This window comes from Nyctereutes procyonoides, unplaced genomic scaffold (genome assembly GCF_905146905.1).
Source record: "Nyctereutes procyonoides isolate TBG_1078 unplaced genomic scaffold, NYPRO_anot_genome, whole genome shotgun sequence".
NCBI classification, from domain to species: Eukaryota; Metazoa; Chordata; class Mammalia; order Carnivora; family Canidae; genus Nyctereutes; species Nyctereutes procyonoides.
The window spans coordinates 53853567-53866339 of record NW_026575047.1 but is presented as its reverse complement, the minus strand read 5'-3'; the positions used below and the strand labels follow the sequence as shown (position 1 = coordinate 53866339).

General features: G+C 45.0%; 1 protein-coding gene across 3 annotated transcripts in view; it reads left to right on the top strand.

The window, feature by feature from the left end:
- APBA2 (amyloid beta precursor protein binding family A member 2) overlaps positions 1-12773 on the top strand; it is a 245534-nt gene that overhangs the window by 53276 nt on the left and 179485 nt on the right. The gene's annotated exons all lie outside the window — the stretch shown is intronic.

Genomic DNA, 12773 nt, shown 5'->3' with positions numbered 1-12773 from the left:
TACCTTCATTTTGTGGAGAAAGATGGGAAGGAGGGCAGGACACCACTAGGGGACAGGTGGCCACACAGACTGTTTGCTGGGTTCCTGTCCACTTCCCTGTCAGGCCCGCCAGGTGCCTTTCTGCTGCCCTGGTGTTTTCAGTGGCTCTGTGTTGTCTCCCCAGGTAGCTCCCCTTCCAGTCAGGGTGCGGGTGGGTGGGGGGCATCCAGGTGAGTGGCTCTCTCTGGGGGTCCAGCAGTCAGCGCTGGCAGGATGTGGGCAGGATCTCCCCTCCAGACCTATCAATAATAATTACTAAATTGTTCTGCACTCCAGGCCTTTGTTCTGACCCAGCTGGCTGGCCTGAGATGCTGCTCTTATGGGCCAGACCCTCCCTGGGTCAGCAGGTAGGGCAGGGCAGCCTGAAGCTTGGGGACCACTGAGGAAAGTCCTCCTTCCCATTCCCCCCTCTAGTGGATGGGCTGTGACTGAGGCATCATGTGAATCTGCGTCTGAGGGTGTGTCACCTCTGCCATGTCACCCACTAGGGAGAGTCACCAGGGCTGCTGTGGCAAAGTACCACAGCCGGGGTTGGGCGGGGGGGGGGGGGTGGATGTACACACCAGAGGCTTATTCTCTCACAGTCTGGACGCCGGAGTCCAAAGTCAAGGTGGCGGCAGGATGGGCTCCTCCTGGTGACCGTGAGGGGCTCTGTTCCAGGCCCTGATCCTGTGTCTTTGTCTCTGAATCCAAATTTCCCTTTTTGACAAGGACACTGGTCCTATTGGATGAGGGCCGCTGCCAATGACCTTATCTTAGGACTTGGAAGTTATCTGGGGGGCCATAATTCAACCCGTAGTAAATCCCCTTCCAGGGCAGGACCTGTCTCCCAGCTGCCTGTGGGGTCTGGTCAGCGGAGCAGCCCAGCACTCTTGCCAAGGAGTGGGGGCATCGTCAACAACCTTGTGATCATCCCACACGAGCCCTTTCCCTAGCGGATACCTGAGTGCAGCACACGGCAGGCCATGACTGAGCTCCCTGCCACGTCCAGTCCCTCAGTAGCCAGCCTGCCAGGCCTTCCAGCTCCCTGTTCTTATACAGCATCCCCCCAAACCCCTGCACTGCCCTTCCCCAGAAGCGTTGCTCTGACTAACTTCTCCACCTGATGGTCACTCATCCAGACCCTGTTCCCACTGAGCTGCTCGATGCCAACCCCACTTTATACTGTCTTTCAGGAAACATCGTGACCCACCCCATTCTGTCTCCCTCCTCCTGTCAACCCTGCAATGCTGCAGCTTCTTCAAGTACTTGTTGAAAACTTAAAAGCCCAAAGAGAACCATTTATTCTGCACATACCTGGATGTGGCACCGTGCTGGGGGAGTGGCACAGATCGACTCCCTGAATGAAGTTCTTACACTCACAGAGCTGGGAAGTGGCAAAGCTGGGGTTTAAAACCACTGGTGCTGCTCCAGAGCCTCAGCCACACCTCCATCATGTGCCAGGCTCTGTCCTGGGTGCTGGAGAAACTGAGGCAGCTAGGACCCAGCCCTCTGCACAGGTGTGCTTACATAGCATTCTTGGCCAGGTCCTTTCTGGCTGTGACATGACGTATACCACTGCCCTCAGCCCCCTTCACAGCCTTTGGTTCACTTTTTCTTTTTTCTTTTTTAATTTTTATTTATTTATGATAGTCACACACAGAGAGAGAGAGAGAGAGAGAGAGAGAGGCAGAGACACAGGCAGAGGGAGAAGCAGGCTCCATGCACCGGGAGCCTGACGTGGGACTCGATTCTGGGTCTCCAGGACTGCGCCCTGGGCCAAAGGCAGGCGCCAAACCGCTGCACCACTCAGAGATCCCACTTTTTTTTTTAATTTTTATTTATTTATGATAGTCACACACAGAGAGAGAGAGAGAGAGAGAGAGAGAGAGAGGTTCACTTTTTCAAGTACTATTTTTATCAATATAAGTTATATACATATTTTGGGGCACCTGGGTGGCTCAGTGGTTGAGCGTCTACCTTGGGCTCAGGTCGTGGTTCTGGGGTCCCAGGATCGAGTCCCTCATTAGGCTCCCTGCGAGGAGCCTGCTTCTCCCTCTGCTTGTGTCTCTGCCTCTCTGTCTGTGTCTTTCATGAATAAATAAATAAAACCTCAAAAAAAGACATATTTTTAAGAAGTCAAAAGTTCTATAAGTTTTATGAGAAAAATGGCAGACTCTTGGCTACCACCTTACTGACCTTGTGCAACTCTTGCCCTCTCCTGCTCCTCAGAGACCACCACTTCCAGCTTTTAGGTGTTTCTTCTGGGATTTATTGCCATATTTGTAAAGGTTATGTATGTGCTGTTATTTCTGGACTTCCTATTGTGGTAAATATGATTTTAACTCAGAGTTTTCATTCTGTAGGGCTGCTCTATTTAACCAGTATGGTTATTTCATAATTTTGATTTAAATCCTTATAAAATATGTATCAGTCAGGATAGACTAGATCAGGAGATAGTAACAAATATCCCTTAGATGTGAGAAAATTCAGTTTTCTAATTAGCAGGTATAATGTTTATTTGTGTTTCCTCTTCTTTTGTTTTTGAACAATTTCAAGAGAAGATGCAGAGGGGATCCTTGGGTGGCTCAGCGGTTTGGCACCTGCCTTCAGCCCAGGGTGTGATCCCGGGGTCCTGGGATGGAGTCCCACATCAGGCTCCCTGTATGGAGCCTACTTCTCCCTCTACCTATGTCTCTGCCTCTCTCTCTCTCTCTCTCTCTCTCTGTCTGTCTCTCATGAATAAAGTTTTTTATTTTTTAAAGAGAAGATGCAGAAATGTGACCCTGTTTCCTAACAACCAGAAGTCAGCCTGGCAATTCTTCAGCTTACTCTGGCTGGCTTCCTACACTCTCTCCCACCGAGATGAGGTCCAGGTCGCCAACACCCAGTGTTGACAAATCCAACACATGATTTTTTGTCATCATCTTGAGTGCCCCACAGCATTTGGATGTTATTTCTCTCTCTCTCTCTCTCTCTCTCTCTCTCTCTCTCTTTCTCTCTCTGCCTCTCTCCCCCTCTCAATCTGAGGGGGAAAGCCTCTGGTTTTCACTATTTAGTATGATGTTATCTGCATTTTTAAAAATTGAGGTAAAATTCCCATAACATGAAGTTAACCATTAATGGTCAATTAACCATTAACCATAAATTACATACCTTATCATTTATTTATTTATTTATTTATTTATTTATTTATTTATTTATTTATTTATTTATTTATTTATGATAGTCACAGAGAGAGAGAGAGAGGCAGAGACACAGGCAGAGGAAGAAGCAGGCTCCATGCACCGGGAGCCCGATGTGGGATTTGATCCTGGGTCTCCAGGATCGCGCCCTGGGCCAAAGGCAGGCGCCAAACCGCTGCGCCACCCAGGGATCCCCCATACTTTATCTTAAAGATGTCTTTACAATAAAGTGTGTAATTTAGTAACATTTTTTACCTTCCCAGTGTCATGCATCTATCATTTCTATTGCATTCTAGGACATTTTTGTCATCCCAAAAGGAAACATGCTTGCTCATTAAGCAGTCTCTCCCCATTTCTTGTCATCCATCCCCCGACAGCCATCACTCTGCTTTTAGTCACTACAAGTTTACTTATAGTGAATGTTTCCTACAAAATTAGAAATCATACAATATGTGATCTTCTGTGTCACAGCCTAACTGTATGAAATAACTGTTGTTTATAAGCCACACAGTCTGTGGTATTTGTTATAATAGCCCAAAGGACCTTTGACTTGGTATAATGTTTATGAGGCTCATCCAAGTTGTAGCAGGTATTAGAACATCATTCCTTTTTGCGACTGAGTACTATTCCATCGCATATTTATGTACCATATCACGTTTGTCCACTTGTCCATCTGTGGACGTTTAGGTTGTTTTAGTCTTTTGGCTATTGTGAATAATGCTGTTTTAAATGTGTACATACAGATATTTGTCTGAATACATGTTTCCAGTTATTTTGTGAATATACCTAGGAGTGGAATTGCTGGATCATGTGGTAATTTTTGAGGAACCACCAAACTGTTTTCCATAACTGCTATATTATTTTACATTCTCACAAGCAGTATTTGAGGGTTCCAGTATTTGAGGGGTCTGTTACCAGACCCCACAGGCAGCTCATCCTTACCAACATTTGTTCTTTTCTTTTCTCTTTTCTTTTCTTTTCCTTTCTTTTTTCTTTCTTTCTTTCTTTCTTTCTTTCTTTCTTTCTTTCTTTCTTTCTTTCTTCTCTTTTTTTAAAGTTATGGTCAACTATATGAGTGTGAAATGGTATCTTGTGGTTTTGATTTGCATTTCCCTTTGTTAAGCTAAGGATATTCTCCTTGATAACTAATTTGGTGAGTGTTTTTTTTAATTTTTTAAATTAAATTAAAATGTATTATTATTTTTTAAAGCCTTTAAAAATTTTTTCTTAATTCATGAGAAACACACAGAGAGAGGCAGAGACATAGGCAGAGGGAGAAGCAGGCTCCCTGTGGGGACCCTGGTGTGGGACTTGATCCCAGGACTCTGGGATCATGCCCTGGGCCAAAGGCAGATGCTCAACCACTGAGTCACCCAGATACCCAGTAGTTTTTTTTTTTTTTAATCAGGAATTGGTGTTGGATTTTATTGGATGCTTTTTCTGCATCAATTAATATGATCATATGTTTTTTCTTCTTTAGTCTGTGTGTGAAGGCTTACAGTAATTGCTTTTTCTTATGTTGAACCAACATTGCATCCCTGGAAGACATCATTTCGTTGTGACGTATAATTTTCATACGTTGTTGGATTCTGTTTCCTAATATTTTGCTGAGGATTTTTAAGTGTATGTTCATGAGAGATACTGGTCTTAGTTTTCTTGTAATTATCTGATTTTGGAATTAGGGTCATATTGGCTTCATAAAATAAGTTAGGAAATGTTCCTTTCCTTTCTTTTCCTTTTTTTTTCTTTTGAGAGAGAGAGACACAGAGCATGCACACATGTGCATGTGGAAGTGGGGGTGGGGGCAGAGGGAGAGGGAGAGAATCTGAAACAGACTCCTCACTGAGCACGGAGCCTGATGTGGGGCTTGATCTTATGACCCTGAGATCGTGACTTGAGCCAAAATCAAGAGTTGGACACTAACTGATTGAGCCACCCAGGCACCCCATTCCTTCCTTTTTAAATTTCTGAAATAGATTATAGACAATTGGTATCCTATCTTCCTTAAACATTTGATAGAATTCATGAGAGAAGTCATCTGGACCTAGTGATTTTTTGGGAAGGCTATTAAGCATTCTTTTAATTTCTTTTCTTTAAAAGATTTTATTTATTCATGAGAGATACAGAGAGAGAGGCAGAGATACAGGTAGAGGGAGAAGCAGGCTCCCTACAGGGAGCCCAATGTGGGACTCGATCCCAGGACCCCAGGCTCATGCCCTGAGCCGAAGGGAGACGCTTAACCACTGAGCCACCCAGGCGTCCTGATTTATTTTCTTTACAACAGATATTCAGTTTGTTTTTATCCTTGTGTGAGCTTGGTAGTGTATATCTTTTAAGAAATTGGTACATTTTAGCTTAATTATTGAATTTGGGGGCATAGAGTTCTTGGTAGTATTCTTTTATCCCTTTAATGTCCATGGGATCAGTATTTTTTTTAAGGATTTTTTTTAAAGATTTTTATTTATTTATTCATGAGAGACACACACAGAGAGAGAGGCAGAGACACAGGTAGAGGGAGAAGCAGGCTCCAGGCAGGGAGCCCGACGTGGGACTCGATCCTGAGTCTCCAGGATCACGCTCTGGGCTGAAGGCGGCGCTAAACCGCTGAGCCACCAGGGCTGCCCGGGATCAGTATTTTTTTATTTCTGCTATGAGTTAATTTGTGTCTTCTCTCCCCCTGCAAGTTCCTTTGTTGAAGTGCTGCCCCCCAAGGTGATGGTACTGGAGATGGGACCACTGGGAGGTGGTTAGAGCCCTCATGATGGCATTAGTACCCTTCTTAAAGGGGCCTCACAGAGCTCTGCCACATGGGGGTACACCAAGAAGTCTGAGCCCCAGAAGGGGACCTGCCCTTGGCCTTGCTGGCATCCTGATCTTGGAGGTGCCCCTAGAACTGGGAGAAATAAAAGTCTGGTTTCTGAGCCTGCTAGTTTGTGGTATTTTGTTACAGCTGCCCAACAGACTGAGATACCTGGGTGAATGGTCCATGTGAGCTTGAGAAGACTGTGTGTTTTGCTGTAATTAGATAGAATATTCTATAAATGTCAGTTAGATGCAGTTCAAGTGAACTATCCTTGTTGATTTTCTGCCTCCTTGTTATATCGGTTATTGACAAAGGATGGTGTAGTCTCCAATTATAATGGTGGATTCGTCTCTCTTTTCATTTCTATTAGTTTTTGCCTCCTATATTTGAATACTCTGTTATTAGGTGCATAGCTGTTTAGGATTATAATACCTTCCTTGTAAAATTTAAATTCAAGCTAGTTAACACATAATGTGGTATTGGTTTTAGGAATAGAATTTAGTGATTCATCACTTACATATAACACTCAGTGCTCATCATAACAAGTGCCCTCCTTAATCCCCATCACTAATCTGGTCCATCCCCCACCCATCCTCCTCCAGCAGTCCTCAGTTTGTTCTTTGTAGTTAAGAGTCTCTTATGTTTGCCTCCCTCTCTGTTTTTATCTTATTTTATTTTAGGATTGTAATATCTCCCTAAAGAATTGAATAGAATTATATATCATTATGTAATTGCCCCCTCTCTATCCATGATGATTTTCCTTGTTCTAAAGTCTGCTGTTTCTGAAATTAGTATCAGTACTCCAGTTTTCTTTCGATTGGCAGTAGAGTGGTGTATCTCCCTCTATTTCTTTACTTTTAACCTGGCAGAGTCTTTGTATTTAAAATGGGTTTCTTGTAGACAGCATTTAGTTGGGTCTGATGTTTTTATCTACTCTGACATAGTTTCATGAGGAGTCTGCTGTTACTCTATACTCTTTTCCTCTTTAGATAAAATATTTTCCCACCTCCTTCTTGTTTCCTTCATGATTTTCATTTTCTCTTTGGTTTTCTGCAGCTTGAGTACATATTTTTTGGTTTTGTGTCAGTTTTTGTTCTCTTTCTTTGTTTTCTTTTATTTTTTTAGTATTTATTCTGTTTGGTGTTTTTTGAGCCTCCTGGATCTCTGGTTTGCTGTTAGCAATTTTGGAAAAATTTTGGCCATTATTACCAGAAATATTTTTCCTTCTCCATTATTTATTTTGACTCCTTTTGATATTCCAATTACTTGTATATTACCTCACTTGATACTGTCCCACAAATTTTGGATGCTATACCCAACCCCCATTCTTTTTTTTTTCCTCTTTTGCATTTCAGTTGGTAAAGTTTCTTTCTTTCTTTCTTTCTTTCTTTCTTTCTTTCTTTCTTTCTTTCTTTTTTTCTTTTCTTTCTTTCTTTCTTTCTTTCTTTCTTTCTTTCTTTCTCTTTCTTTCTTTCTTTCTACCTTTCTACCTTTCTTTTTTTTAAAAGATTTATTTATTTATTTATTCATGAGAGATGGGGGGGGGGGCAGAGACACAGGCAGAGGCAGGCTCCATGCAGGGAGCCCGATGTGGGACTTGATCTCAGGACTCCAGGATCATGCCTTGGGCCGAAGGCAGGCTCTAAACTGCTAAGCCACCCAGGTGTCCCCAGTTGGTAAAGTTTCTAATGATCTATCTTCAAGCTCACCAATTTGGTCCTCAGCTATTTTGAATCTGATGAATATTCTTCATTTTCAAAGGCATTCTTCATTTCTATTACAGGTTCTTTTTTTTTCTTTAAGATTTTATTCTAGGGAGAGAGGGAGTGTGAGAGTGAGAGCGAACAGGGGGAGGAGGAGAGGGAGAAAGACAAGTAGACTACCAACTGAACAAGGAACCCAATGTAAGGGCTTGATCTCAGGAATTCTGAGACCATGACCTGAGCCAAAACCAAGACACTCAACTGACTGAGCCACCCAGGCATTCCTATAGATTATTTTTTTATTTTTATTTTTTTTAATGTTTTTTTTTAATTTTTATTTATTTATGATAGTCACAGAGAGAGAGAGAGAGAGAGAGAGAGAGAGAGGCAGGCAGAGACATAGGCAGAGAGAGAAGCAGGCTCCATGCACTGGGAGCCCAACATGGGACTTGATCCCGGGTCTCCAGGATTGCGCCCTGGGCCAAAGGCAGGCGCTAAACCGCTGCGCCACCCAGGGATCCCTATAGATTCTTTTTTTAAAGACAATTTCTAGCATCAGGGTGCCTGGGTGGCTTAGTTGGTTAAGTGTCCAACTGTTGATTTTGGCTCACGTCATGACCTCAGGGTTGTGATATCAAGCCCCTCATCAGACTCTGCTCTGGGCATGGAGCCTACTTAAGATTCTCTTTCTCCTTTCTCCTTTCCCCTTCTCTCTCTCTCTCTCTCTCTCTTTCTCCCCCTCCCTCTTTTTTAAAAAAGAAATTCTGGCATCTCTTTTTGATTCTTAGACTTTCCATCCTTCTGTTTATATTACTTGTGTTCTTCTCTGTTGTCTATTTTTCCCATTAGAACCCTTAACATATTAATCATCATTATTTTAATTTCCCAGTGTGGTAATTCCAAAATCTGTGTTATATCTGAATCTAGCTGTAATGCTTGATTTATATTTTTTAATTTTTTTTAAATTTTTATTTATTTATGATAGTCACAGAGAGAGAGAGAGGCAGAGACATAGGCAGAGGGAGAAGCAGGCTCCATGCACCGGGAGCCCGACGTGGGATTCGATCCTGGGTCTCCAGGATCGCGCCCTGGGCCAAAGGCAGGCGCTAAACCACTGTGCCACCCAGGGATCCGATTTATCTTTTTTAAATGTGGGTTTTTAAAAAATATATATATATATATATATTTATTTATTTATTTAATCTTCAATATGCCTTATAATTTGTTGAAAGCCAGACATATCCTGTTGGAAAAAAGAACTGAGGTAACAAGCCTTTCATGTGAGGGTTTATGTAAACTTCATTAGGGGCTGGGCCTTATGTCATGTCTCCGGTAGCTGTAGGTGCTGGAGGTGTCAGAATCCTCCTTGGTTTTATCTCCCCATCCTTGACTTTGGTCTTCCCTTGGCACTTCTGGGCAGAGAATCTGCAGTTCTTTTAGCCATCACCCACTGGTGTCCTACTGGAGTCTTGTGATGTGGTGGAGAGTGTCAGGTTTAATCCGGTTGGTGGTGAAATGAAACAGAGAGGCCAGGCAAAAGTTGGTTAAGGCAGGATTTTAATGGACGCGCTCTTGGGTGAGGTTCCGCAGCCCCACAAGGCAGTGAAGCGGGGAAGTCGTGCCCAAAGGGAGTACATGCGAGCTTTTTAAGGGGGGAAGGGTAAGGGGTTGTGTCTGTATGCGGTGGTAGGTATTAGGGCGTATTACTGGTGGAATCGGTATGGGGCAATAACTGCTTATGTGCTTATATGGGCTTTGGGTAAGGTGCGGTTCAGGTTTCCTGCATAGGCCCTGTCTCCCCCTGATGATGTGTCCTTGGGCGGTCTGCTGGTGGCGGGAAAGTCCTGAGGCGAGGGTAACAAGATGGAGGGTCTGCCGCCGTTTTGTTGGTGCTTCCCGATCCCCCTTGATCCCGCTGGCCCAACAGAGAGGTGTGGGGGCAGGGAGGCGTTCTGTCATTCTAGGATGAAATTTCCATCTTTAGGTGGACCCATGCTCCCAGACTGTGGCCTTCACCAGAGTTTCTTCTCACTTCGCTCCTCTAGCCCCTTCAGGTGAAACAGAGAAGCCAGAGGGGCTGTAGTGAGTGGACTGCCCTTCCCAGGAGGCTCTGAGACAAGGTTCTGGCTAAGTCCTTCACCCTGGACACAAACCTTTGTTAGGGAGAAGGTTCTGGGTGTGTTTCACCATGATTCTTTCCTCTTTCCTCTGCCAGAGCCAAGAGATATTCCCTTGTCCTTCAGGTTTCAGGGGACAGTCTGCAAACTGAATTCACTGATGGGTCCAGGAAAAGTCATTCATGTTCAGTTTGTTTAGCTCTTTCTTATTCTAAGGATGCTAGGACAGCCTCCAAGCTCTGTACATGTTGGACCTGAAACCCAGCCCATCCCTGGCTTCAGTTTTCCTCATGATCTTGTCACCACCTGGAATTATAGACTTTATTTGATAGTTCACTAATCTTTTGCCTGTTTTCATTATTAGCATATAAAACCCGGAAGAGTGGAACTATGTCTGTCCTTTTCCCCTAATCCCCACACCTAAAAGAATGCCTGGCATAGTCTGAATGAATAAAAGTGATAAATCATGCCACCAAGCCACCTGGTCACGGGTGGCTGATAATTTATACTTTCGTCTTGTGTGCTGCGGTTTTGGTAGATTTGAAGCACAGATGAATGAGACTGCATGGAGGAGGTGTCCAGATGTCCTCACTGGACAGAGGAAAAAGCCCGGTGTTACCACCTGAAATGCATGAGGATATCGCTTGCCTCTAAGAGGTGCCTATGGTCTGTCCTTCCAGCAGTGCTCATGGCGGTGCTGGGAGCAGGGCTCGCTGGGCAGCAGGGTAGGCCCGGCCAGCACAGAAGCAGGTGGCTTTTCTGTGGTCACTTCTGAATGGCCAGCTATTTTGCCCTCTTGCTGTGGGTGAATCTTGCATCCCACCCTTTCCCCCACATTCCCAATACTTTGTTTTGGGGATTGCAACTGCGAGCCTCCTGCACATCAAGAAAAACAGATTTGTCCCCGTTCTCCACATCTTGCTGATGATCGTGCCGCCAGCATCAGTCCTCATGAACAGATTTTTAAACCATTGCCATCTGTTCTGCTCTTTGTTATGAGTGTAAGAAATATTGTTTTCCTAATTCCATCGGGGAAGGGGGGAAAATATGTACTCCTGAAGACCTCGGATCTTGTAGAGGAAGTGTGGATCTGCCACCCACTCACTAGAGATAGGTTGCTTCTGCCCCCATTTGAGGCATTCACAGTAAAGTTAGCTTACTGAAAGGATAATATTGGCCTACTGACTAACATATAAAAGGAATTTAAGGGAAAGGTAGAGGTAGTCAAGTTGGTGCTGTTAAAAAACAAAAACCCAGCTGAATACCTTTGAAAATCTAATTGTATTCATGAAATGATTCTTGAATCAACTAGCATGGGGAGCTCTGAGGAGTTGTATGAAATTCAAGGTTTTTATAGGAAGGAGGGGGGCAAGGAAGTTATTAGCAAAAGAAATGAAGGGATCATCTCAGGCCTGGTCACATTCCCTTAAGGTGAGGAGCAGGAGGCCTTACCATGCAGATCACCTCATTTTCTTTTGGGGGACGGAGGGGGTCCTGTGACAGATGACCTCACTGATGCTGATCAGAACATTCCTCACTGACTGGGTAAGACTCCATTTCTAGGGGAGGTTGCAACCCTGGTTAGGTTCAATATGAAGACTCTGTTGGGTGACTTGGCCTAAGTGACGCCAGTTTGGGACTGTGATTTTCTTTATAACAATGCAGAGGCCCAAAAGCCATGTGCCTCCATACCTCTGAGGCCTCAGTCCCCTAGGGTGTTGGGTGGAAAGGGGCTGGCAGTGATACAGTGTGGTCCATGCTGCTGCCGGAGATGTTTCCAGAAGAGGGCCAAGTCTGGGGACTGTTTTCTGCCCTCAGAAGCTTATGAGGTTGGCCTAGACTGATGCCAAGTCAGGTAGGGCTCACCACCAAGCTGTGGGACTGGTTGGGCAGCTTCTGTGGTCATGGCAGACCTGTATATCCACCTCACATACGGATGTATGCAACATTTTCTGTGGTTCTAAATGAGGTTTGGGCCAAACACTTCAAACAAACGCACATGCATACAGCCCACGTTGAGTTTTGCATCTGGAGGACGACAGGAGAGTTTTATTGCAGAAGGGTCCATCAAGTCTCATACCCAGTGTGTGGTCATGCTGGTGTCCACCGGAGACACCAGAGCCTGATGCCACTTCACCCACTACATTGAATCACCTGTGTTGTATAAGAAACAAGTAAAAAAAAAAAATAGCTTTATTTTTACACCACTGTCCCTCCGAACCTGCCTGACGGAACATTCAGGGACATCCTGGAGCTTTCTGTTGTTGTAAGGCAAGAGAATGTTCTCATTTCAGTAATATGATAAGTAATCATAGACTCTCTGGAGCTTCTTCTGTGTGGCTGAAGCCTGACCAGTCTCGGAAGGTGGCAGTAGGAGGAGGGTTGTGTGTGTGTGTCCTCTGCTCTCATCCCTTGTCTCCATCTCTGCTTCCTGGCTTGGGCCATGAGACATGGAGTATCTGGGCAGTCTTACCTAAAAGGCACTGCTTGGCACTTTCAGAGCCCAGCAGATGTTGACCTCTGAATGTCCTCGGAGGGGCGCTCTTGTCGGTTTCTCAGAGATGCTCCTGCTGGGAACTTGTAACTCATGCCCACCACCTGAGGGAAGCCTTGCTGGGCTGGTGCCTTGCAGCTGGTGACTGCTCCACTTGTCCCTTGCATTCATGCCCCCCCCACCCTTGGGCTCCTTTGGGCATCCTCTGGGGCTGGCTGTGCCCCACACCCAAGAGCAGCTGGCTGCTCCTCCCTGGGCAGCTCCTCTTGTGAATTTTCACAAGACCTGTGTGCCAGCCCCCAGATGCCAGGGACTCAGGTCACTCATCGCAGAGGTCTAGGTGCCCTGCTCCAGGGGTAGACAGAACCACCTGCCCCCCTTGATGAAGCACAGCCCTCCAATAAAAGCCACCCCCCTTTCTCCTGGTTTCCTGTGGTCCAGAACATTGGAAGA